At 54.7% G+C, this 27,758-nt stretch overlaps 1 protein-coding gene across 3 annotated transcripts in view; it reads right to left on the minus strand.

Moving 5' to 3' along the window:
- ELFN1 (extracellular leucine rich repeat and fibronectin type III domain containing 1) overlaps positions 1–15,533 on the minus strand; it is a 106,476-nt gene extending 90,943 nt beyond the window's left edge. For all 3 annotated transcript variants that reach the window (XM_075515026.1, XM_075515028.1, XM_075515030.1), the window contains exon 1: positions 15,487–15,533. The gene's annotated coding sequence lies outside the window, so the exon portion shown is untranslated. The remainder of the gene's footprint in view (positions 1–15,486) is intronic.
- Positions 15,534–27,758: the final 12,225 nt, after the last annotated feature.

Consider the following 27,758-nt stretch of genomic DNA (forward strand, 5'->3'; position numbering starts at 1 on the left):
CCAGTTCTGTACGTTGACCCAGCTTCAGCTGGGCATGATAAAGAAGATGAATAAACAGCCAGAGACAGGCTTTTCCTCCAGCTGCTAAAACTTCTCCAGCCTGGGTCCTCCCCGCCTTTCTGAAGCGCCAGAAGATCTTGCATTGGGTCCATGTAGTCACAGGATGAAACCTGTGACCTGTACCCCCAAATACCTCTGTTCCCCCAGGGAGGCAGGGACCCGAGCAGCCAACCCATCATTTACATCCATCCTGGGAGGTGTTTTAAGACCTGCCTAGACAAAGTCAGCACCAGCCTGATACATCACTGGCAAAAGTCCTGCTTCAAGGGGGAAACTGGACTGCAGACTCCCAGAGGTCCCTTGTGCCAGCATTTCTGAGTCCCACCTTGTGATCTCCCCTCCTGGATTCACCCTCCTCCACAATCTTGAAATTGCAGTTTCTCTGAAAAGCTCTCTATCGCTATAAGCAGAGAATCCCATATCCGAAGCATTGACAAAACCCTGGGATTTAATTTTTATTGCAAAACCAAAGCCCGCTCTGTGCATGGCCCTTCCCTGTATCTGAAGAGGGCCTACAAGAAAGCTGGAGAGGGACTTTTCACAAGGGCATGGAGTGATAGGACAAGGGCTAATGGTGTTAAACTGAAAGAGGGTAGATTTAGATTAGCTATAAGGAAGAAACTCTTCACTGTGAGAGGGGTGAGGCACTGGAACAGGTTGTCCAGAGAAGTTGTGGATGTCCTATCCCTGGAAGTGTTCAAGGCCAGGTTGGATGGGGCTTTGAGCAACCTGGTCTAGTGGAAGGTGTCTCTGCCCATGGCAGAGGGGTTGGAACTAGATGATCTTTAAGGTCCCTTCCAACCAAACTATTCTATGACTCCCTAATGACAAACAGCACCTCTGTAGCCGTCGATTACTCCTGAATCACAGTGCGGTTACAAACAGGTCACGAGACTGGGTAGAGCACGCAGACCTGCGGAGAACTTGGGCTGAGAAAACAGCATGATAAATAATTACTTTATTGCAAAACAAGGGGCAGCATTTCCACTGATAACATTCTCACAAGGAGGAAGGGATGGGGGTTTATTTACTCTGCACTGGCGTTTATGTTGCAAGTTGCTTCCACGGTGCTGGCTCAAAGAGCTCTTGCTCCTCGTCACTCTAAGAGGAAGGCGTTCAGCCATCCCCAGCCTCCTCTGAGGAGCTGGGCTGGCAGGACACAGCCTGGCAATCCTCACCCCAGGGCACTAATTCTCCTTCAGGCAGGGGGAATAATTCTTCTGGACAAGGTGGGTAACAGCACAGTCCTGCTCATGGTCAGGGATGCACCCAGCCTCCACCAACTACGAGTGCGTGTGGGCTCCCAGTTCCCTTTTGCCATTTCAACCTTCCTTCATCTCATTTCCAGGTGAGCTAGTGGAATTCATGGGAGGCTGGAGCTGGATCTTTAGGTATTAGTCTGAGCTGTATGACATCTAAACAAGCACGCACCTCCTTCTTCCCTCATCTGAAGTGCCATGTCATCAAGTGCTGAGTCTCTTTAAAGAAATTACTCTGCAAGTGTCCCTACTGCAGCACAGTAAAACAAATGAACAGAGGGTGAAAATAAATCGGTATCTATGGAGGAGGTCTCCTGCCCATGGGCACTTCAGGGAGAGCATGGGTATTTCTCCACTGTGGCAGCCCAGTGACTCCTAGTGCAATACATGACTTCATGACAAAAGATGCTGAGAAGGTGCCAGAGGAAGAAGGGAAACTGTTTTTCCCTTCCTTTTGATTTACACATGCTTCTGCTGGCACTGGCTCCTGGACATGTATTTCTCTATGCTCAGCGACTGCTGTGCATGATAATATAGAAGCACAGACCCAGGCATTCGCTGTCTGTGGGCTCCACTGTAGATCAGCAGCGTGATGAGGAAAAGCCTTATTTGCATTGCTGTCATTTGGTATTTGCAGCAGGATGCCAAGAGCGCAGAATGGCCATGGTAAAAAGCATCCGATTTAACCTTCGCACCACACACTTTCTTGAACACGTTACTCATCGCAGACCTAGCACCGAATCCTCCCTACCAGCCCTCCATGCCATGCCACAATGGAAAGGCAATTGAAAGCACCTCTCAACTGCCCAGAGCATGTGGCCAGGGGAACATCACAGCACCCAGCACTGTCCCCAAGGTGGGGAAGGTTCCTGCGACACCGCTCAAGCCACCATAGCCCAAAGCAGCCCTTTGGCTCCCCTCAAACACATCAAGTGTTCAGTCCTCAGCTACGGAGCTGGGAAACACCAGGAGAGCCTGGAAGACAAGCAGTTGCCTTATCACGCATTCATCATCAGGAACGAGAGCACACAACTCAACACAAGTGTCCTCCATTGGCCTCAAGGGCACCAACACATTGAAATTCCCAGCTGATTCAGGGCTCTCGTTTGCACTTTCATCACAGCCACAGCCAGGAGCTCTGCGAAGGCTTTGTGAGCAAACCCAGGAGTTCCTCTAGGACTGGCAGCATTGGTTTTCATCTGTGCAGGGCTTTGTAGATACTTCTGGAGCAGAGCATGGGAGAGTGATGGAGGGATTTTAGCTATTTATGAATTAGAAGAGTGGTTTACATATTTTAACAGGAAGATAGAGGAGATTTTACTCAGAATAAGGGCTTTTTTTCTTCAGTTTTTTCTAAATTGCTTTCCTAATCATTCGTACTTCTTGCCACGATGAACAACCAGGCAATTCCATCATGTTACCTTGGCCATAGCATGGCAGGCAGCTAATGCTATCAGACATAAATCATGTCCCTTTCAATCTCCATTACATAGGAAGAGCAAATTTATTGTGATGCATGTGTCATTACACACCAATGCCTTTCCATTATCGTATAACTGGATACCCCCAAGGTTCATAATTTGCAGTATAATAGTAATTTTTAAAGAACCATTGGTAATCAATAGCACTCAGCATCCCTGTCAGGATCATTTGCAAAACAAATAACAACACTGATCTCAAACAACTTTACAGGAGGGATATTTAATCCCCACGAACTACATTATATGATGGATAAGCGAGGAATCCTAGACTATGTATCATGTATTTTCCTTGGATTAAATATCACTTCAATCAATGTTGCTACCAGCTGTACAATGCTGCCTGTGTTTTCACCACGTAATGCTGAAGTATTGTCTTACAAATAGACAATAGCTACACGCCCGGCACCAAAACCACATGGCAGCTCCATGGGGTGTGAGGAGGGGAGCAAGGCAGAAGGCAGAGCAGCGAGTTAGCCGACACGATGCTGCATGGGGAGCACAGGGCAGCAGGCACAGTTGGGGGCACAGAGGGCTGTCAGGGACCCCATGAACAGGGCACTGCTGGACTGAGGGGTCACAGCAGATGTTTACCATGGCCAGGACCACTGCCCACAGTCGGGCGAGCACAGGCGGTGCTCAGCCCCGTGCTTGCAGGGCCCAAGCCCTGGAGGACTGAGCCCAGCAGAGGTGATGCTCCTTCCCAGGGTGGGTTCGCTCCACAGAGCTCATCAAGGCATAGACCTGCCCTCATTACCAGAATACCCAGCATAAGCTCCACACCAAAATCAAATCACCAACAGAAGGAGGTGCTGTTTTCAGCCCCTTGTCAATACAGAGCTTGGGTTTAACCAAGTTACTACCTATAACTCTACAAAAGTGCTAGGTAGTATTATTTAATAAGAGGTTCAGCTGTCTGCCTCATTAGCTAACAGACAGACCTTAAGGACAACAAACAGAGGCTCGATTTACTTATTGCTTTTCCTTTTCCTTCAGCATGTACTGCCAGAGGCTGTAATTGGGAAGGTAACTTCGTCCCGACTGCCCTTGCCTTGGCTGCGGTCAGTCTGTCTCAGGTCCGTCCGCAGCCGGTGTTACCATAGCATCCCAGGCCATGACAACCTTTAACAAAGCTTTTACATATAAAAAAAAAATAGAAGCAGCCGACCCAGCAGGACCCCACGCAACCAGTGCGCAGAGAGGTACTCGCAGGGACAGTGCTGACCCAGCCCCATGTGTACCTGGCCATGCCGCAGCCCTCGAGCCAGCCCAGCCCAGCCAGCATCCAGCCCAGGGCTCCCTGACAAACACCTCCAAAGTCAGATCAGAGAAGTCAAGACAGCCACGTCTGTGCTTCAGCAACCTTGCTATCAGGGAGCCCGAGTTACCTGTTGCATGGCCGAGAGCCAGCCAACACCTGCATCTTTCCTTATAGATGGTTTTCCGAGGCATGAAATCCACATTTAAATTTTCTACACAGGTTTCTGCCTCTTCGGAGCTCTCCGGCGGAGCCGTATCTCACTGCTTGCAGCTGGAGACTCCTTTAGCAAAATCTTCAGCTCCTACTGATGTGGAAAAATTCATGCATTTCTCTCCCCATGTAAGCATGGGTCTGGCATTCACGGCACTTCCCAGTGATAAGCCCCAAATCACTCATTGCTAGAAACCCCGCACTTTGGTAAGGATGGACAGTCAGGTTAAAAAAAAAATACCCCACCCTTGGACCCTAACTAAACACTTTAGCTGCTGGAGATTACAGAATCCTATTTAGTGATATCAGAGAGCATTTTCCGCAAAGGAAACATCTACTTCAACCTGGCTATAGGAAGCCAGGAAAATTAAATATTTTGGGAGGAAGAAGAAACCCACAGAGTTTTACATATTTTGGTTCATTTTTAGAGAGAAATGCGTTTTAGGAATGGGATTAACTGGGGTGTCCTGGCACCCCTTCCTGCTCAGCAGCACCTCGACTGGGCTGCACGCTCCTGCGAGCTCCTGGGCTGCCCCAAGGAAGATGCCATTAAAGAAAATACAGCTATTTTTAAAGGTAAAAGGACAAATTCTCCTTCCAGTTACACCATTGACCTCATGACTTTCCACAAGGTTGGGCGGGCACAGCTCTGATTTGGGGCTATTTTGAGCATCTTCTGGAGTCACTAGACACCCAGCAGGCAGAAAGCACAGAAGAGCAGGATGAGGCCCTCGCCTCCGGACCCAGTCCATTAATACACCCATAATTTTCACTGACTACAGGGTAAAATTAATCCCCTGTTTAAGTAAAACTCTAACCAAAACCCTCCAGCCAGCCTGGGGCTGGAGGGGACACAGCTACTTCCCCCCATATAAGCACAGCCCCGAGCGGGGCTGGCATCCCCACTGCCATCCCTGCTCGCTCGCCACCGCTGCTCAAGCATTACACATGTGCACGTAGTACGAGCTCATTGAGGGCTCTTCCACAGATTAAATATTTAAATGGTTTATACATTACTATCCCTTTTAATTTAAATAAGATGGAATTGCTATAAACTGACTTAGACTGACTTGATCTCTCCACCACTTTTTTTTTTAATCTTCTACCTGAGTTTCATCCAGCCATCATCCAGCATGATCTCAGAGCTTCAGGAGCACAATCCATGCTGGTAGACGGATGGAGACCTCTAGGAAAGCTCAGATGCTGCACAGTGATGAGGAAGCACCTTTCGCTCTCTCTTGAGCGAGCGCCTGGGCTGGCGTGGCTGAAGGGATATCACGTATCAAAAGGGATGCAAAGCCTGGACTTTCCCAGCTGGGAGAAGCACTGCTTGCCTTGCCACCTGACCCAGCCTGTTTGCGTCACCCTTTTTGGGAGCTGCTGCTCTCAGCCCCAAGGCAGCAGATGCATTTTAGCTGCTGGTGACACCAGTCAAAGCAAGACCCGGGGCAATCTCTGGAAGACAAGACACAACCAACACTTAATTCTCTGCTGATGTGCTCAGACACAGCCTAAAACCTCCAAGAGCATCATGCAGGGAGGAATTCCCCAGCACACATGGTCCAGGGCAGATCCTACCACAATGCTTAGGCTTTCATCCCACTGCCATGCCCAGCTCCCAAGTGTCCCAGGAGGCTGCACACATGCACCGACTTCATTAGCAAACTCAATGGACAATGAATGATCAAAGCAACCAGCAATTCTACCCAAATTCAGCCCCACGTTCTCACCCTGGAGGCCAGGGGACCCAACGCTGCTGCCCCTGGTGCAAGGGGAGAGAGGACACATCCGCAGGCAGGGAGGGAAGATCTCTCCCTTGGATTGCAAGAGCCTGAAGATGGAAAACGCTTACAGCTGTGTACGCATCCATATGCATAAGAGAACAGGCCCTGATCCAGCACATGCTTACGTCAATCTGCCGTCACCAAGATTTAGGAGAACATTTAAAATTAAGCAAAAATCTCCTTGCGCTGCAAAACTAAGGACAAAGAAAGGAAATAAGACTCTTGGTTAGAGCAGAAGCAGGTGTCAAAGGACTTAGTGCCAGCACAGGCTCCAGCACCAACACCTTAGGTAACCCTGGGCATGTCACTTCACCTCCAGGTCTACCCACTGAATGCAGCTGCCAGCTCTCCAGGCACAATTCCCTTTTACCACTATAAGGGGCTCTCAGATGGTCACAGAAAACCTGACCAGCTTTGAAGGCTATTTCCCATGTGGTCCCCATGGCCAGCTCTTTACATGCTGTTTGCAGAAGAGCAGGTCACCTGTAACTCAGCAGCTCCAAGGAACTCCACAAGCCCTGGCTCTGAGGAGCTGCTTATAATCTAAACCACAGAAGAAAGTCAGGATTTGCAACAATATTTCAGATTTTGCCTGCTGAAAATAAAGACAACAGCATTTCAAAATAAATGGGGAGAAAAGCAAGATCAGTAAGTGAGACACACTTATTTCCCAAGCCAGCCTAATTAAAACGAAGTGTATTACTCCTTTCACCACCACAAGTTCCAGTGCAAAAAAAGGGTGCGTTGCCCTAAGGGCTATACAACGTGATGCTGCTTTATGGCTGTTTTGCTAGTAAGCTAGGGACTAGAAAGGAGAAAAAAAAAAAATCAGGACAGGAATTAGTAATTCTTCATTGAGAGAGAGGGGGGAAAGCCATGCAGAAAGTTTGGGACTTTTTCTTATAGCCAATGTGTCATTTGGAGAACCTACAACTGATTTTACAACTGGAAAGGATTTTAATAGAGAAGAGGATGTTTCTGCAAACCCATTAGTGAAGCTCAAGATTAGCAAACTAACCCATGCAGTAAACAACGTGACAAACTTCGATGGGATGGTGGTGTTCACTTTGTGAGCATTTCTTGGGGAGCTTTAAGAATCACATCCCACAGACTTATTTCTCCTTCTTTCTTTAAAGATGAAGCAGTTACACAAACTCCACAGCCTGATTTCTGCTCCTTTGTGAATTGGGACAGCTGTTGAATCGTGTTGCTTTATTGAAGTTTTCCCTTTACTCCTCTGCGGTAGATGTTCTCCAGAAGCAGTTGCATTATTCCTGCGCCCACACATTTCCCTAGACAAGGTAAATAGGAGCCAGGCTGAGTGAGCAACACAGGATGGGCTCAGCTGGGTGTCCATCCCCACCCAGCCCCTTTGCACCCCGCAGTTTCACTCCTACCTGCCCACACAGCAGAGCCGGGCAGAGGCACAGCTCAGTCCCGTGCCCACCTCGGTGTCCTGCTCTGTGGTGCAGTTTGCAGAGAGCCTTTTCCTAGCACAGACCAGGTCCCCACAGCCCCTAGGGAAAAAAGATTCAAACCCAGGCAGCATAAAAGTTCAATGGTGCCATAAAACACAAGAGAGAGGTTTGAAGTCCTGGATTTTAAACAGAAAGCCACTGCCAGCAGCTCTCCATCCCCTTGGGCCACGCGCCAGACCTTGCAGTTCACTGCTCAGTGCCACCTTCCCAGGAGAAGGCGGCTGGAAGGGACATTACTGCAGGGCCTCCCTCCATCCCCAGGAGTTAATCGGCTCAGCGACACCAGCGGTCACATCCCTCGTCCTGCCAGCCCCGATGGATGCCCTGTCTGTCACCCTCGCTACGTCTGCCCGCGGCGTTTGTACCTGCCGCACGCTGACCAGGGGCAGCACGAGGGTTACGGGGTTTGTTCCCAAGCCACATCCTGGGGCAGGGATAAAGCAGCAGGTATTTTTATATCCCAAATCAGATGCTCAATACTTTTTTTTTTCCTTTAAATCATTGCCTTTTTTTGCATTAACAACTTCACTCTTTTTGCCATGAGCGCTCAGAAGGGTGGGTGGGAAATGCCCCTTCAGTGCTGCTCCACACACACCCCTGCTTTTACTCAAACAGGGCCAGGCACAAACTCCTTCGCACAGCGATGAAAAGAAACTACTTCAACTCAGCTGTCCCAGGCTTTTTCCTTGTGATCAGACTGACCAACTGCCCAGCCTGGAGAGGGAAGAGTTAATGAATAATGTCACAAGATGAGCACTTGGGCCATGCAATTACCATCTCCTGCTAGAATACCTTGGTGAGCCAGCAGCATTAATGGAACCAGCACCGAGCTGAAGTTGAGACATTTATCCTTTGACAATGCTCTATTGCAACAACTTTATTTTGATGATACTGGATGATTAATGCTTACAGCCGCTGTCATTTCCTTTGATAGATTTCGGGACTGTGGAGTGACATTTGCTCAATGCACCATTCTTGAAAAGCTGCACTCATTGTAGCATAGAGGAAGGAGATGCTCTGTGCATCCAGCCACCGGCAACCAGACTTTCTGCAAGCTGCAGGTGGCCAGGAGAGTTACTCTGAAGAATATGGGGATGCTGATGGAAAGCCTTGCCTGGTAACGGCTGCAGGACAAGAGGAAGGCATATTAAACAACCAATGTTGTAAGAAATGGTGGGAGTTTGTCTTATCCAGTGGAAAGAGAAGAGACTGTCAGTCACAAACAGCACAGCCAAGAGCCGTAGCAGACTGTGCTGTTTTGCCACAAACACGTTGGAAGATCAGATCCCGAGCCGAGACTCTCCAGGGCTGAGTTGCAGCCATACCGAGCTCTCACGGCCGCTCTTGAAGCCAAAAAGCATCCAAAATCAGATCAATCAATAAGACATTTGTCTGTGTCTTGTTTTAACTGTAGCATTCACTAATGGCAAAAAAAATAACCCATACCTTGGAAACTTTAGTCTTAACGTCTGTGCTTCCAAGTTCCCCTCCACCTGTAACACGAGGACAAGAATCATCTACCTCACCCAGCTGTTGCAAGGTTTTCCTAATCAATCAGCTCATTAATTCATGCAAAGCATTAGATAGACAGCAGATGGATAGCTTTACACAATAGTCTTTTCTACAGTGAAATATTTCTACTTAATTCTCTGCCAGCAGCCGCCCGCCTGCTCCCATCTCACCAGCACAGAGCGGTCCAGTCTCACATGGGGACACCCAGGAGGTCCGGGGCAGCGGGGTCTCCCCCACACCCCAACGGCACCTGGGGCCACGTGGGATTCCCTGGCTGGAGACACCCCTTTCACAAGGCTTCTTGCAGATTTGATTTTCATCTCGTCATATTTAAAAGCTGTCTCAGGAGCGTAATGATTTTAAATTCACTCACCGCCACAGTCAATCAATGGAGCGGCGGCGACTGCTAGTGCCTCGCTAGCAGGCGGTGATGAATGGGGCTTTCGAGGCTGCATCACTTGCCTCCAAGCAAGAGGAGAGCGTGGGCAGCGGGTGGGGAAGAGAAGCAAAGCCAGAAACAAGAATTAAAAGGAAGAAACGGGGGGGGGGGGGGGGGGGGGGGGTAGGAAAGCCCAACCTGCTCACTGCAAACTTGAGGCAAGCGTTCATCTGCTCCTGGGAGGCACAGCTTGGAGGGAGCAATCTTGGCTTGCATTAGTCTCCCTCATCTCTTATTTCTCATCCTATATTTGTAATAAATGTATTAACTGGTTTATTTAAGATAAGCGCTAACCCCAAACCTGGCTTGTGCAGAAGACTGGAGCCCTGGCTGCCAGCCTCCGCCCTGCACGTGTGCCCCTGACCCAGCTCTCCCTTCCAGGAGGAGCTGAGGAGCAAACATCCGAGGGCAGCTCTCAAGAGCATGTCTTCCCTCAGGACAAAGCCATAAAGGGCACAGTGTTGAAGGCATTATCCCTCAACTCATCCCGTGCAGAAGCAGACAGACACAAGCCCCGCTGGATGACACACAGCACCCTGTGCCTCACCCATCCCTGAGCAGCTTTGGGTGCCAGCAGCGGAGAGGAGCAGCCCTGCATGCTCACATCCATCCCAGAGACCAGAGGGACGGGAGCACCCATCCCTGCAACTACCACGAGTTTCCAGGGAGGAAAAAAAAACAATTAAATGCACGCAAAAATCCCCCTGCTTGGGGAGCCCAAAGGGCCTAATCCTGCTCCAGCATGCTGCCAGTCGCCCTGCGCTACCGAGAAAGCATGCTGCTCGGCCTTTGAAAGGAGCCACTTCACATCTGGACTCTTTTTCTCCCTCTTTCTCCAATTACAGGGTCAGGTCAGTACTGTGCAGCCTGTGAGCGTAAAAATATTCATAAATATGGAAAACTGGTATTACCAAAGAAGCTGCAGTTTGTGGCGTGAGCATCACAGCTGGGTGTTACAAGTCCCACAAAGCAGAGAGGGGACAGAGTCAAAAAATGAAACCCACCACACCAGCAAAATAAAAATAAGAGGCAGTAAAAGTAAATTAGTCATGTTGCTCCAATTTGAGCAAACACTAATTAAGAATGTGTAATTGAATTAATGCATTATTTAGAAACGCCAGCAAATCCTGAGCAGGGATATAAATACATTATAGGGTTCCTTTGACATCACATATATCTCACACCTCACTACCTGCAATTTATTTTAATGCCACCAGAGTCTCCAGATTTATTTACGTCCTTGTCACTCACCACTGTTTTGCATTTATCCTGTATATCTATATCCTCTCTCCTCAATTCCACACACCCAAGTACTCCACATGGGGCAGCGATGACCATTTCATAAGTCGAAGCTGTGTAATAAATTAGCTCAGCTCATCAGCTGCTTCCCCTCCCTATGCCCAGTAGCCACAGGTCTGGGTCTAATTTGTTTAGAGCCTGGAAAAACATCAAATGCCTCATTAAAAAACAAATCCATCTTCTAGAAATACATTTTTTCTACAGCCTCAAGTGTCAGTTTACTCCACATTACTCTGGGAAAGGCCCTGCACAAGCAGGATCTAAGCCTGGCCCAGAATAGGTTGAGAAACAGATATCATCGCACCTTGGAAGTTTCAGGAAAGAGGGGGAAAAAAGTCAGCCCCTCAAAGGTTTCACAGCAGATGTTTGTATCTGCAAAAGGTCTTGAGATATTGTGTTTGCAGCTGGGACAGTTTACTAGTGCTTGAGTATTTAGCAAGAGGCTTTACATACATTATTCTTCCCTCCTTCTGAGCCCTTCGCAGCAAGGCTTACGGTTCTTAACTACACCTGCATTTCTAGGAAGAGATACAAATACAGCAAAAGGAAAGAAAGAAATCCAATGAAATTGTTTAAAACCGCTAAAGACGCTTGTAAGGAAAGCAGCATGAGACAATAACATAGGCAAATCCAAGTTCACACACACACATATAGCTCTAGGAAAAGGAAAAGAGAAGCAGCATTAAAGTGTCTCGTACTTCAGTATGAGCATATTCTGTAGCAAAATATGCATGCTGTTTATAAAACATTTTGGAAGACTTTTCCCTAAAAGATGCCATATAAAGTATAAAATTTTATTATCTCTGCCTGTCCATTTTACAAAGATATACACAAACAAGTTGCCAAATCTGCCTGCAGTTTAACTCCATTAAATCCAATGAATGAGTTTGGCCCACAAAAAACTCTGCACTTACTGTAATAAAGCTAAAAGCTGATAGCAGCTGATACAGTAAAACACATACATTTCCATACACTTATTTCTGCTGATTTAAAAACACGAGTGAGCTACAGAGATTGCCCTTGTCCAGCTCCTAAAGAAATGCTGAAGTGGGGGTGAAAAAAATGCAAACCTTGGAGTTTTCCCCTCCACTTCCCCTTAAGCACAAAGGCGAGAAGGGTGGGGGGAAGCCGGCGGGGTTGTGTTCATTTGGCTTTTCCCACCAAGAGCCCTGAACGGACACGACGCGCGTTTGAACAAAACGCCTTGCCGACAGTTTGGTCCCCGAGTTGGGCAGGACCGCACCCAGCAGGAACAGGGGTCACAGGTCTGGACCCCATCCTGGGACACCCGCTTCTCCCCCACTGGTCCCCAGAGGGGAGAACGTGCTCAGGCTCCCGGGGCAGCGATGAGGGATGCTCTGCTCCCCGAGGCAGCTGGCCACAGTCCCGTTTGCAGAGGGCTTTCCTCATCGTCAGCGGTTCTCCGGCCACTGGGTCATCTTGAATTATACCTTGAACCTCACATTGCATGGGGGACCATGCCAGGCGGTACAGAGGCCAGACCCAAACAACAGATTGTAAGCCTCCCCCGATTGATAGGGCATTTTTTGTTTGTTGAGGGGTTTTTTTTAATGCATGCAGCTTTCTCTCAGGCTGCTGTCATAACCACACCAACTCCCATCTCCACCTCCCTGGCCTCCTCTCACGTCCCTCCAGCTCCCTTGCACGGGCTGATACGCACCCTGCGCCCTCAGTGCCACCTCCTCCAGACCCTCCTGCCCCAGCTCCTCATGGTGCATGGAGACTCCAGCTCTCCCTCACCTGGAGCTAAATCTCACAGCTCCTTTCTTAGGTCTTTATTATTTGCTTCCATCACAGGGATTTCTCAGGGACCCAGACAATCCCTGTGCTGAGGGCTGTGCATACATTCACCACTCCAGCAGCCAAACTACACCTCACATATCATTTCATGCTCTTCCTCCTCTTTCTCCCCACTGAGCCTCTGCCACCATTCTCCTGGGGGTGTAGCAGACATGGGACCAAGGCTCAGGGTCTCCACTCCAGCCCCTTCATCCCAAGGTCCCCACAGCCCTACCGCTTTCACAGCTCTGCCTCCTTCCTCACCCGCAGTGTGGGGCCATGCATGGCTCCATAGCTGTCCCACTGAGCCCCACCGAGGTCCTCTCCTCCCCACCAGCCTCCTCTGGGCCCAATTTGCTGCTGACCATCACACCTCCATCTCACCACACCCAGACACTCAGCCTCGGTGCTGTCCTGCCATCAGGCTCAGTCAGACCCTCCCCAGGCCCTGGGTTTATAACACCAAAAAAATCCAGCAACCGTACCAGATCGTGCAAAACACCACTCAAGGCTGTGCTCCCAGCTCATACCCCCTTGCAACCCCTGGAGTAGCTCCCTCCCTCCTCCACCTCGAAGCCTTGCTGCTGACTCTAGCAGCTGCCTCCCCACACCCCCAGACAGCTCAGAAAGGTACAGCCTACCTGCAGCAAGCCCCCAGCACCACATCCTCTCCTCCTGAGGCTCCTCACTGCCCTGCAGCAGCTCCTTCTTAAGCTGCTCTGCTCCACCAAGCTTCCCAGTGCCCTTTGCTGAGAAACCACGTAATCCCAGGCTTTTGCTACACCTGGAGTTAACACCAATTCAAAGCTGAGTGCCAGCAGCTGGGATGCTGCGGGCACTGCTGTGCTGCTGTGGCTTTCACTGGCACGAAATCCCGGCCCTGGAGCAGCCAGCAGAGAAACTCCACCTGGACCAGCGCAGCTGGGATGCGCTTGGCCGCTGCTTTCTGCGTCCCTCTCGGACACGGGGCTTCAGTGATGTAACCAACCCGCTCGCTTGTCCCCAGCACATGCATGGGGAAAATAAGCATTGGAAAAAAATGCCCAAGAATGGGGTTGAGACTTTACAAACAGGCGGGAGAGCACTGGGCTCTCCAGGGCACAGACTGCGTGTCCTGTCCCTGTCGCAGCTTCTCCAACCTCAGCGCTACATCCAGAGCTCGACTCGGAAACCTCCGAAGCACTGGCCATGTCCTTCTGTTTGCATGCGTTGTGCAATCCTATATTTAGCATATGATGGTAGAACCGAAATAAATAATCCATAGCTCATAATAATAAACCTTGCACCTCAAACAAGCCAAAAGCCTGACCTTTCATAGTTAAGCCGTCCTGGTGAGAGGTTAGATCTTGGTTTTTCTGATCATCAAACAGGAAAGCATTAGCCAGACAGGGAGAACAAGCTCTTATCTAGACCTGATTTCTCTCCCCTCCAGGGGATCCTGTAGGATATTTCAGTTCTCTCTCACTCGCTGTATGACTCTTCCCTCCCCCAGTTGCTTGAAATCAGCCAAATTCACAATCTAATCTGGCCGGGAGTCAAAGGGGAGAAAAATCAAGTCCTAATGCAGTGACTACATTGAATGGGGAATTGAAGCCAATCAGAAAGGCATTATTGATCCCTGCTCGGAGCACCTCGGTCAGGGAGGGGAAAGCTGCGGGCAGCCGCAGAGCTGCCCACCGCAGCCAGCCGGGACTGCCCTGCCAGGCCTGCAGCTTTCCCAGCGCTCGCCCGGGCTGGGAGCCGGCCACGTCCAGCATGAGTTCCCCGCCTGTGCGTGTAGGCAGGGAGAGCGCACACCACCCCTGTGCCGGCACCGGTGAGCACCCACGGCGTGCACTAGCCCACGTGTGTGCGAGAACGTGACCCGTGTGCTACCTACCGCGGCGTGTTTGTGTGCAAACACTTCTAGTGTGCATCGCTTTGGAGTGGACCCATCTGCGAGAACAAGGCTGCTACATCAAACGGCGTGTGCGTGCGTGTGTGCACAGCGAGGGCTACACGCATTTAGGCAGCGTGAGTGCGGGGCAGCTCTGCGTGAGAGCCAAGGCAGAGGCTGCAGGGCAGGGCAGGGGGTGTGCATGTGTATGTATGCGTGTACCTGTCCCCCCTCAGCCGCCCGCCTGCGTGACCCGCAAGCACAATCCCTGCGGCAGGCAGGGGAGGCAGCGGGGTGGCTCACCCCGGGCAGCGGGGCAGGTGCGGCGAAGGGCTGGGAGCAGGCGGACGGGGCTGGGCTCAGCTCTGGGCACCCCTGGGTGAGATCCCGATGCTTCGGCCGGCGTTGGCGCTGGCTACACGCTCCTCTGCCTTATGTAACCACAGCAGGGACGTAGCGGCAAAGGGGGGACCGAGACCGGGGGGAGAGGCGCTCCCCTCTGCAACCGCTACCAAAGCAAAGGGGGCCGGAGCAGAAGCTGGATGCCCCCGGGAGGTAAATCCAGACGCCAGGCCGAGGCAGTTGCATTGCCACCGGCTGGGCTGGGCCCGGCTCGGGGCTGCCCCGGTGCGGGGCTGGTCCGGCCGCCGGTGCCGGTCCCCGCCGGGGAGCTGCCGCCCCGCTCGGCAGGGCCAGGGCACGGCTCCCGCCGCGGCGTGCAGCGCCGAGCACAGCCCGGCCGGGCCGAGCCGCTGCCTCCCTGCCCGGAGGGGGCTGCCCCGGGGAAGGGGCTCAGCCCGGCGCCCCGGAGCGGAGCCCCCCCGGAGCCAGCGGGACGCGGGGCGGCAGCACCGGGGGGGCAGTCCCGGTAAGTTCGGGGAATCCCACATTTTGCAAGGGGAAATATCCCCCCTAAAAAAAACCCCAACCCACGCGGGGTCCCGGTGGCTCCTGTCCCCCCCTCGGGCTGTGCCCCCCAGCCTGCCAGCCCGGGCACCGCGGGGCCGAGCGGCCACCGGCACCTCCTTACCTGCCGGCGTCACGTCTGCTGCTGCCTCCCTGCTCCGGCTTTTCCTCTTTTCCTCCTCTCCTCCTTCTTCCTCCTCCTCCTCCTCTCTCCCTCTCCCCGCTGCTTGGGGCTCTTTATGGAGATTCATTCATTCATGCCTTCCCATCGGTCCCTCAGCGTTTCCCTGCCTCCCGGAGGCAGAGCGTGTGACGCCTCGCCCCTTTCCAGCCACTTTCTGCTGTCACAGAGCGGCGCTGCCCCAGCCCGGAGGGGCGGCCGGGCTGGGACACGCGTGGGCAGCGACGGGCCGTGGGAGCGTCCCCCAGCGCGGGGGGTGGGGGGTGGGCGGGCGTGGGCACGGCACCGACCCGCCCTGGGGGGGTACGGGCGGCCTGCGGCGCCCGTCACCGGGGCGTCGGGTCGCCCCCAGGGCTTTCGTGCTGCCCTCCGCCCTCTCCATCCCACGCCACGCCGCTGCCCATCGCCGCTCGCTCCCAGCCGGCCCTTCCCCGGCCGCCACCGAGCAGCGGCTGCCGCGGAGAGGGCGCGGGTGGGCCCACAGCCCCCGGCCGGCCCCCCGGTAACCCTCGCCCCCTCTTTCCCTCTCTGCTCGCCCCCGCCCCAGCCCAGCCCATCCTTCCTCCTCCTCTCCCGCTGCCTCCGCGCCCGCGGCAGGACCGCAGCCCGCTCCGCGGAGCGCTGCCCGATCCACGCGGCTTACAAAAGCGCTGACTCAAGCCCGGGGAGGAGCGGCTGAGCCCGGAGTGGGGAGCCAGGGCTCCCCGGCCAGCCAGACACTGGCCCCCCCGGCCGGTCCCGTCCCCCCCCCCCGCCCCGGGGAGGACGTCCCCATCCCGGGGGCTGCTCGCTCTTCAGGCCACCGGGCAAAGCTCACCCCTGCCCCAGCCTCCCCCAGGACGGGGGTCCCTCCGCTGCCCAGCGCTGCCTGCCCTCCCGCTGCGCTTCGGGGGGGGCTGGGGACACGCTCCCGCACCCCCCCCCCGGCAGCACCCCGCTGCCCACTGCCCCCGGGGCAAACCGGGGGGTCTGGGGGGGTCTAAGCCTTGCGAGGCGCCGGGCAGCACGGCGGGAGGTGCTGAGGGGGGTGTTATTTTAGGTGCTAAACTTCAGGGGGATTGCTTCCTCTCTGGGCAGGCACGGGGTTATTCTTTCCAGCCAGGCAGGGCGGAAAAATCCGCTTTTTCTCTTAAAGACTCCGTCAGAAATTTGAAGAGCAGCGTCTGGGTTTGGGCGCTGCCGGAGCCTTCCGAGCGACTAACCGTTAATTTGGGGTGAAACCTCTTAAAAACGCTCCCCGAAGGGCCCCGCCCGCTCCCCGGTGAGCCGTGCCGTTTCCACAGGCGGTGCCACCCCCTTTGCAACGTTGCCATCAATTTCGATTAACGATCGCTTTATTCACCGCTGCAAACTTCTAAATATTTAATACAGTGCAAACCGGCCCCGAAACGCACGGAGCTGAGGGGAGGAGGCGAGTCCCCGACTGGGGAAGGCGGGAGCGACTGCCTCCGGCTGAGCCCGGCGGCCCCGCTGCCTCTGCCCCCGGGGAGCCTGTTGATATCGGTCGTCCCGTGTCCCCCCCCTTCCCCTCCCTCCGCTGGGCTTCCCCGGGGCTGCAAATCACAGCCTGGACGTGGGCAGCATCGCGGCTTCCCCGGGCTGCCCGGCCCGGGGAAGGCAGGAACGAGCGGGGATGCGGAGGGTTCTGGCCGGGAAGAGCTGGAGGAGGAGAGGAGGGTGCGGGGGGGAACACCCCGACCGGCCCGGCACGTCCCCAGCACCGGGACGCTGCTGCTGGCCGGGTCCCGCCGCGCACGGGTGGAGCAGCCCCGCTCCGCATCGAGCGGGACGGGGGCTGGGGAGCGCCGGGGGTTTGGGCTGGTTGGAGGGGTCCTGCCCGGGGGGGGGGGGGGGGTGTCTGCCCCCGCCCTGCCATTCCTGGGCACAAGGGCATCCCCTCGCCCGCAGCGTCAGGCGGGACCCGGGCGGGGGGTCCTTGCACAGGGACCCCCCAGGGAAGGAGGGGAGCGTCCCAGCCCCACGCCGGGGAGCGGACGGGGCACCCCTCCTCAAGCCGCCCCGCGGGCCCCCAGCCCCGGCCGGGCTTCATTAAAATGCAATCAAGAAAATTCTTTGGCAACTCCGGCCGCGGTTTAACACCGGCTCCGCCGACTGGCGAGTGCTCCGGTCCTCCGGGCTCAGCCTGAATTTGGGAACTGAGACGGAACTTTACAGCAACATCTGTCATTATAATTAAAACTGCAACACACCCACCGGGCAGGAACACGCTCCCGTCCGTCCCACCACCACCTTTTTTTTTAAAGAAAAGCACGCGAAAGCGGCTCAAACTCATGGACAGGCTCCTGCCCCCCGCCTCCCCGAGCCATCGGCCACGGCAGCCGTCCACCCGCCCGGCCCGCAGCCGCACCGGGCCAGGATGCGGGGCCGCCGCCGTCCCAGGGACCGGTCCCCGGCTGGATGCGGTGTGTCCCCCCGCGGAGCACGGACACCCACCCCCCCCCCCAGCCACCGCCGCCCTCCTCCGCTAATTTTCTTTAATTAAAGCTCTATGTGCGGCACGTTTCGCGAGGACAGAAATAGCCGCGGAAGGAGCGCATGTGGGGGGGCAGGTCCAAACTACCGGCGTGGGAATGCAGAAGGGACTGGGGGGAGCAGGGGGAGCAGAGCCAGGGAGCGGCTCTACCACAGCCCCCACCCCAAGGCCCGGGGCCGCCGGGGTTATTTGGGGTGGTGGATGAGAGCCCCCCCCCCCCCCCCGAGCGCTCCGTGCGGCGGGGAGGGGATGCGGGTGGGAGCCCCCTGCCCCCGGGGGGACCCTGCTGCCCGCCGCACCGGCTCTCCCCCCGCAGTACAGGGGCTTCCCGCTGGCAACAGTTGCCGCGGCGGCACGCAGCGGCTCCCCCAGGGCTGCTCCGGCCCGGGCGCACCCCGCAGGCGGTGGGGAGACCCCGAAACGGGGATCCCCCATGGGCAGGAGGGGGACACGGGCCGGGCGGCCGGCGGGGCTCCCTCGGCTCCGCGCCCCCAACCCGGCCGGGGGCAACCGCTCTGGGCCCGACCCCTCCTCGCACCTGGAGGAAGAGGGGAGCAGGAGCGGCTCCGGCCGAGCCCGCGGAGGGGAGGGCGCTCCGCTCCCCCCCCGCCGCCTGCCCCGCGGACCCCCCCCCCCCCCCCGCCGGAGTCCCAACCTGGGTTGCAGCCGCGAAAAGTTTGGCGACACGGAGCGGCCACCGGGGGCTGCGCGGGGCTCGCCGGGCAACCCGGGGCTCCCCCGGGCAGCGCCGGGCACCGCGGCGGCGGGGAGACACCGGGCGGGGGCCGGGGCGGGGGGCTCGGGTCGGGGTCGGGGCCGGGGGGGAGGGCAGGGGGGCTGCGGCGGGGGCTGCGGGCGCACCTACCTGCTTCGGCGGCGGCTCCCGGCGCTCGGCGGCGCGCCCAGCCCCGAGGCGCGGTGATGGGCGGCGGGCGCACCCGCGGCTGCGGCTCCCCGCGCCCCTCCAGGCGGGCGGGCCGGGGGCAGGAGGCGGGCAGGGAAATGCAGCCGGAGCCGAGCAAATCCCAGCGCTGGAGCCGGCCTCCGAGAAGAGAAGGGCTGCAGCTCCTCACTGCGTCAGGCGGAGAGCCCTGCCCGTGCAGGCGGCGCCGGGCAGCGCTGCCAGGCCCGGGGGGCTCCCATCGGCGCGGCTCGGCTGGGATGGGCTCGGCTCGGCGCGGCTCGGCTCGGCACGGTGGGGCGGCGCGGCGCGGGCCGGGCGGAGGTGTGCGGCTCGGCTCGGCCTAGCGCGGTCCGGTTCGGCTCGGCTCGGCTCGGCACGGCCCGGTTCGGCTGAGCCTGGCTCGCCTGCGCCCGGTGCGAGCCGGCTGTGTCCGGCCGCGCTGTCACGGCACGGAGCGATAAGCGGCTTGGCCGGGAGAGCCGGGCTGGCACCGGGGGAGCGGGGAGGGCGTGTGCGTGTGACACCGTGTGTGTGACACCGTGTGTGTGTGAGACACCGTGTGTGTGTGTGTGACTGTGTGTGTGACACTGCGTGTGTGACACTGGGTGTGACACTGCATGTGAGACATTGCGTGTGTGGCACTTGCATGTGTGCGGCACTGTGTGTGTGACACCTTGTGAGAGCGGGGGGGTGAGGGTCGGGGTTTGTGAGGTGTGAGTGTGCGTGTCGGGGGTATCTGCCTCTGTGTGCGTGTTGTGTGTGACACTGTGCTTGTGTGTGTGTGGTGACACCTTGGGGCGGGTGCAGGGATGTGTTGGGGGGGGTATGTTGGGGGGTATCTGTGCGTGTGTGTGTGTGACAGGCCAGGGGGGGTGCAGGAGCCTGGGTGTGTCTGTATTTATGCACATGTGTCTGTCTCTCCGTGAACCCATGTGAACATCTGTGTGTGTCCCCATGTGTGCATGACAGGCCCCCCCCACCCCTCACACCAAACCTGAACCTCCATGGGTCACACTGGGCTCAGCTGGGCAGTGCCAGGTGACGCTGGGAGCACGGGGGCTGGGGTGAGCTGGCTGGGAGAGCTGGGACAGCAATGGGGCTGGGCCAGGACCGCAGCCCGCAGCCCCCCGGGGTCGCCAGCCCCTGTGCTCAGCCCTTCCCAGGCATCCTTCTGCCCCAGACCACTCCTCGCCTGACCCAGAGACTGCCATCCCGCCTCCCCATTTTTTTGGGGAGGGGTTTATGCTGTTTTAGCAACACAACACACAACTTCAGGGTGATTAAAGTGTGGCTGGCACTGAGCCGGCCCTCAGAATAAAAGTGTTCTTCTCTCTTCCCAAACACTGTCATTTGAGGTAAGGACTGGCCAGTGTATTTCTTGGGATGGCCCAAGGTGTCTCAAGCCATCTCCAAAACCATCTTCGAGCCTGCGAGTACCTTTTGCAGCCCTGCAAGGAGGTGGTAGGAGAGACAGAGAAGGTGGGGTGCAGGAGAGAAATTTCACTCCTTTCAGTTTAATAGCACCACCACCATCACCACCACCACAGCCAAAAAACCTGAAGCGTGGAGTAATAGAGCTGGGAGACAGCCTGGGAACAGGCAAGCCATGGCCCCTCTCCAAACAGCAGCTGGCAACCTGGCACGGCGCTCGGCTGCGTTAGACACACAGCCCCGGGGAAGCGCCCGTGGAAACGCGGGAGACAGCCCTGCGTGATGGAGAGGACAGGGCAGGGAGAAGGGCTCCAGCATCCCATGCTCCGCAGCCCTGGCCTGGCCCCCAACCCGCTGGGGAGGCTGTGGGGCTTGGTCTCTGTGTGAGCTGGTTGCTCTGGCGTTCTTCCCTTCCCCTTCCCCACTACCACCCGGTCTCATGCCCTTGAAGCGTGGGAGACCCCTCCCTCCCTGGAGCAGGGATATCCCCTTTCTCCCATGTCCCATGGGATGCCCTGAAGTCAAGGAATTCCTGTTGAAATTGCTTTGGACTAATAAATGTGCAGACAGGGACATGAAATAGGCAGGGGGCCACCATGAGGGTGGCTCTGGGGTCAATGTCTTCCTGGGGAGGCTGAAGATAAGAGGTCACATCCCTCCTCTGCCTTTGCTGGAGAAGGCTCTCGAGCCCAGGGCTTGTATCAGCGAGCTGTTACATCTCCCCGGGCAGGGAAAGGGCACTGCCCGGTCCCTCCCAGTGCCAGCAGCAGGGTGTCCCGGGGTGCAGGGCACAGTCCCCTCACAGCCCGCAGGGCAGCCAGAAACACTGTGCGTTCATGCCAGCCCTGGAGCTGGATCGGGCTCCTGGCAGCTGGAAGAAGACTCACCTGGAGGGGACAGGATGCCACCGGTGCTGTGCTCCATTGCAGGTCTTCACTCGTGGAGATCAGCAGCGAGGGAAGGTTTGCAAAAGGCTCTTTGCAAATTTGCTGCCCACTGGCACGCAGCGCCCAACTCTCCAGGGCTGCTTTGGGAGAGGCAGCCCCCCCCCAGACCTCGGGCCTCACCCATGGATCAAGGACAGGCTCTAAAGCAGCATCATTCCTACCAGCTGCCAGGCCAACGGGGGGGTGGAAAGACTTGGTGCAATCAAACAACTTTGCAAACCAAGATAAATTAATAAAAGAAGTAAGTACTTCTGAGCGAGCTGTTCCAGTTCATCTGGGAGGAAGTGATGCCAGCCCAGCCTCTGGCCCTATATTTAGTAAAAATCTAAACCAGACATTGATAATATTATTAAAGACAGGAAGGAGTAAAAGAAGACGTAGCCTTGCTGGGATGACTGATCTATTTACACAAGACGGCGGGAGGAGTGCTGTGAGAAAGGTGTCTCGGGTCAGGAGAGCCTCTGTGAGCCCTTCCCCTTGACCAGCAGAAGAAGACGTCTGACACAGCAGGTTCGAGCAGTCCTAACCCAGTTTAGCAAGCGGTATGGGAGGGAGAGGTGGTTAATAAAATATTGGCTGCTTCTCCCAGCAATGTGGAGGTGGTACGGGAATGAGAGCTCTTCTGCTGCCTTTTGTATCGTCACCTGGAAGGGAAATGCTGGCCAAGGGACAGAGCGCTGGCTGGGCAGCACTCCGTTTGTCCATGCAGAACGGGGAGGTATTAAGTTAGATAAGGGCATCAATGGCTCTGAAACGCGGTGTGACCTTGGGCAAGCGACATCCCTCCTGGCCTTGCTCAGGGCAGGGACCGAGTTGTCGCCTGTGCGGTGCCCATGACAGCAGGGCTTCACTCTGGATTCTGTTTGTGTCACAGCGATGACGGCAGCCCAGTGTCCTCCGAGAGAGGAAAGCGCTCCCAAAACCAGGGAAGTCTGGAGGGAAAGGTGCAACATGACAGCCTTGTGGCTGCCTCTGTGCAGAGCCTGGGGGAATCGGACATCCCCACTCTACCTTCATGGGACCCCATGTGGGGAGAGGGATGGAGGTCTGGGGTCCTTTGGTCAGTCACACCATTCCTCTCCCACCAAAAGCAATGGCGTCAAGTGTCTTAAAAATCACAAGTGCCTGAACCCCCCCAGTGAGACCCCTAACAGCAACAACCCACCATTCCCAGAGGGCGAAAGTCCAACCAGCCTCGCTCCATCCAGGGCTCCCACGAGGGCTGTGCCTGCAGCTCCCCACTCCTGCTGCGGGCACCTGCAAAATGTGCTGTGACAGGGAGCTCTCACCAGCAAAAAGGGAGAACGATCCTTGCGGGAAGGGCATGATCTCCCCCTTCATGTCCCTACGAGACCGGCTGGTGTAACCCAGCTCGGAGGGTGAGCAGATCTGCCCCACCACCGAGTCACCATCCAGCAATACGAGGGGATGCTGCCATGCGGTTCCCAGCGATGCACCAGCGTGGCTGTGGGTGACTTGTCATCCAAGGGATAATTTTTTGCAGCCTGCGATGCTTCTTAGCTGTTGTTGTCAAATCCTATCTAAAAATCATCAGACTAATTAGAAAACAAAAAATGACATTTTACGGGCTGTTAGTGCTGTAAGTGGACTAAGGCCTTATGGTATTTAAAGAATGCTTGGAAAACAATTGCGATATTTACATCTGGGAAAGAGTTAGCAGGCTCAGGCAGAAACTGCATTTCAGAACATTTTTGTTTAACATACTCAGCCTTGGTGATGACAAATATTACTGCACATCATTACCCCAATTTTTCAGGGTGCTAATACCTCATCCATTGCAAATCATATCTGCTGTAGACTTGGCAGCTTGGATGCGTTTTTATAGCTTTCCATTTGTTCCGATTTTCTTTTTCATTTTTGTCTTTGAAACTCTGAAGTCAATTTTGTGTCAGGGAAAGGTATCAGCGGTGGGGACGAGGGACTTCTGCCAGCCCACAGCCCAGCTGCAGTGGTTGTGGACCACGAATCACTCTGCTTAGGGCCTCCTACCTGGAGCTAGTGATGTCCCTGAGGACGGTGGAGTTGTCAGGCAGACACTCAACCGCTCAACCACCTCCCAAAGTGGAGACACTTCCCTACACCATGGGCTGCTTGTATTGACCACCAAAGTTTGAAAATGGGCTTGATTTGGTCCTGTTCCTCCTCGTTGATGCTGATTGCTGTCTCCCTACCATGCTTGCATCCCTGCGGAGCATAAGGGATCCTACAGCTATGACTTTGGATTCAGTGCAGCAAAGGTTGGGTGTCCTTCACAAAGGCCCCAGGGGACTCATCCCACTGTTGATGGTTCCTTTTGCCCCCCCTGGATATGCTGACATGCTATTGTAGTGCAGATTACACAGCGCCTTCCAACTGAGGATCTCCAAGCGAGTAAACAGAGTGAATAATTCACAATGAGTCATTTCTTTAAAGATTTTTGTCTTTTTTTTTTCCTTCTCATACACATACTGTCCATGAAGAGAATGGGAAATTCTCCAATGCACTTATTTGGTGTTATTCACAAGTCTCTTTGGTGAATAACTCTCAGCTTGTGGATGCTTTCAAACTGGGGAGTCTGTCATCAAATCTTCAAGTTGCAATCTGGGTCATGGCCCAACAAAACATACATTTCAAACCATGTGTCCCAGGGCAAGGTCCAAAATCCACCCTGCTTGTTTAGTCACCTCTGAACATCAGTGGATGGAGAGAAAAGACTGCACTCTGCCCTTCCCGCACTGCACAGACCCAAGCATAGACATTATGAACCCCATTTTCACAAGTGGCCACTGATCTGGGGGCCTCATTTAAGATATTCAAGGCACGCCACTGGTACCCAAGGTTTAGTCTCCTTTGGGGTAGTGATGGAGGCAAGTCAGCCTGGGTCTGAAGGTCTTCACAGCAAAACTTTTCCTTTGCTGCTGCGCCTTCAATTCTCCTACACTCCTGGTGTCCATCTAAGGACATCTCCAGTGACGTTGAGACCCAGCAAAGGCTCAAGGAGTCTCACCTTGTCACACATGAGAGACCTCATCTGTCCCTCAAAAGGCAGAGCTGGTTCAAGGCTCGGCGGTGGCAGTGGCCAAACCAAGCGATGCTATTCCAGGGCTGTCACTGAGATGAAGCTACTCTGCTTTGCCAGAGCCATCCCTGAAGCTGATCCCCAGCGAGAAAGGTTGACAGGGAGCACACGCCTGCCTTGGAGACATGTAGATGCAGCATGACTTTCTTTTTATTTACAGAGCATCAGATTGCACATTCCCTAAGAGCTCTGATTCATCCCTCCCAAACCCTAGAACAAATACTCCGAAATCAGTCTACAGCATGGGGACAGGCTTTGTTCAGTGCTTTGAAAGAGAGCAGGTAAAGTCATTACCCTCACTTTGCATAGCAAAAATGATATGCATAAAGCTGCATAGAACAACCCTGCAAAGCTCAAAGGAAACAAATGGGCGACTTGCACCATGAATTTCAATGGGACTTTGTGCCGCCAGGATAATAGCCAGCGAGACAGTGAAATATTGCGTAGAGAGACATTGGGCAGTAAAAACAAGTTCAACTTGCTAATGCGGTGGAATATCCCGCAATATCGCACGGGGGGAGATTGCAGAGCAATTGTGCGGGGGCACATGGAGCAACCTGAGAGATAATGGATGCACTCAGGCACAGGACAGGAATAATTTGGGATGGTGGCCAGGGGAGTCTTAAACACAGGGAATTACCCTGCGGCTTCTCACTGGAGCTGCCCGCCGCCGGCTTGAAGAGCTATTTATCCAGCTTGTCTTGGAGGCAGTACCTGGTTTGCAGGGAGGTCTTTAGCCAATTTTTCACATGGGTTAGCTACAGCCTTTGGAGCACCCAACCTGCTGGAGGCCAGCAGGGGCTGTGGGATGGAGATCTGTAACCAAGTTTCTTATTATTTCTTATTCGCCTGAATATGAGCCAGCAGTGTGCCCAGGCGGCCAAGAAGGCCAATGGCATCCTGGCCTGTATCAAAAATAGCGTGGCCAGCAGGACTAGGGAAGTGATTGTGCCCCTGTACTCGGCACTGGTGAGGCCGCACCTCGAATACTGTGTTCAGTTTTGGGCCCCCCACTACAAGAGGGATATTGAGGTACTGGAGCGCGTACAGAGAAGGGCAACGAAGCTGGTGAAGGGTCTGGAGCAGAAGTCTTATGAGGAGCGGCTGAGGGAGCTGGGACTGTTTAGCCTGGAGAAAAGGAGGCTGAGGGGAGACCTCATCGCTCTCTACAACTACCTGAAAGGAGGTTGTAGAGAGGTGGGGGTCGGTCTCTTCTCCCAGGTAACAAGTGATAGGACAAGAGGAAATGGCCTCAAGTTGCGCCAGGGGAGGTTTAGACTGGATATTAGGAAATTTTTCTTCACCGAGAGGGTTATCAAGCATTGGAACAGACTGCCCAGGGAAGTGGTTGAGTCGCCATCCCTGGAGGTATTTAAAGGACGTTTGGATGAGGTACTTAGAGACATGGTGTAGTGATGGTTTTTGGCAGTGTTAGGTTTATGGTTGGACTCGATGATCTTAAAGGTCTTTTCCAACCTATATGATTCTGTGATTCTGTGATTATTATTCCCAGCAGCTGCCTTCACACTGATCCCTGGCTGCCGAACACAGCCCCACCTCGGGTTCCCTCTGTGCTGTGGTCCCAAGCAGGACAGACAAGGGAGAGTTTGCAGGAGAAGGCGCTGGACCCAGGGAACCCCTGGCCAGGGCTGCACCATCCATGGCAGCATCCCAGCTCCATGGGGACGGTGCCCCAACGTGTCTCTGCCTCCTGAGAGCTCCCTGCTCCCCTTGCCAGCCTTGGCGGGATGCCCCGCAGGCCATGGGCTCAGTAAAGTCTCTATTGACTGAGGAAAATCATCCTCCCATTTGACACCCAGAGAAAAGGAGGCTTCCATGTAGCTGGGTAACTCACCCGAGGCTGGAGCGGAGTGAATTAGCATCCTTTAAATTAAAGAGCTTTAAACAGCATCTTCTCCCCAAACTGCCACTATATCCATTTCAATAGTTACAGCAAACACTTTGCAAGTAGACCCAGAGGAAGAGGAAGGAGGAGGGGGAAAGCCAAGACAGAGAGGATGGGCGATGCTCTGACGCGACAGGGAGGGGGCCGGGAGATGCCTGTTCGCACCAGGAGCAGCCGCTCTGTTACCGAGGCGAAGACGTTAAAGCAAGCGATTCCCTAAGGCACCCTAAACTTTTATAGATTGCTGATGGTGAAAGCAGTAAATGAAAGGACACCTTTGAGTGAGCACTCATGGATTAAACAGTCTCGGAGATTGTCCCCTTGCAAAACAGAGTGTGTCTTTCAAGGCTGTGTAACTCCACAGCGGATACAACAGATGAGGGGTGCTAAATCCAGACAGGGAAACCTCACCAGGACCTTCAGACTGCAATTTCAAGATGTCCACAACAAGGGGAAATGGCAGTGCAATAGTCTGACTGCCACCATGGAGACTGGCTACTGGTTCCTGTGCGTGGCCACCTGGCTATTTAAGGGTCAGTTGTGTTTTGGGCCAAAGAGAGACGGGGAGAAAGGAGAGAACAGCTGAGATGTGTAGGTGAAGCTACAAGACAGGGTTGGTCAGGCCACAGCTATGGCCACTTAAACTCTTTGGCTCTGAAAAGCAGAAAAAAAACAAAGATGGGTGAAAGCAGTGGACAAACTGGAAATTCAGATGGGAATCCAGCTATCGAATACACCAAATCTGGGATTAATGACACCATCTCAACTTCCTCTCTTATTTTAAGGCTGACCAGAGATCCAGGAGAACACGAGTGTATTCAAGAAGAGATTTGGAAATGGGTTCAGAATGAGTCATGCGGTGCATCTCCTTTTCCCCAAGATCCTGGAAGCGGAGACCTCCGAGTCCTTCATCTTCTTTATCTGACTCCAGGCAGGCTGAGCACAGCCGTGAAATAAGAGTGTGGGGAGCAACTCTCCTCCATCCACACCAACCCACAGCGCCAGGACTCCGAAGGCAGCGCTGGGGTAATTTCCCTTTTATTGACACAATGTTCAAAATAGCACAGCACGCGGGGCCGCTGACTCAGAGGTACCCAGGTAAGGAAGGAGCCGCCGGGGAGGCTGCAAAGCTGCAAGCAGATCCCACAATGAGACGCGGCCGTGCAGTGGCTACAGCCATCCAAAATAGCATTTGTCTCCGCTGAGACTCACAAGCCCCTTGGGAAGGGAAGGACCTGCTATTCAGCAATGCCGTCAGATCCCGGGGGAATATTTTGCTCGGAGAATGGGAGTTTGGAGGATTTTTGCAGCTTCCCCTCCCAATCTCAATTTACCTCGCTGAATTAAAAGCAGTGTGGGCTGGAAACGACGTTAAAAGGAAAAAGGAGACAGAAAAATCACGCTGAGCACATTGTTCTGGATAAATAAGACATAGGCGTGTTGCGGAAGGTAGC

The sequence above is a fragment of the Mycteria americana genome, chromosome 12 (genome assembly GCF_035582795.1).
Source record: "Mycteria americana isolate JAX WOST 10 ecotype Jacksonville Zoo and Gardens chromosome 12, USCA_MyAme_1.0, whole genome shotgun sequence".
NCBI classification, from domain to species: Eukaryota; Metazoa; Chordata; class Aves; order Ciconiiformes; family Ciconiidae; genus Mycteria; species Mycteria americana.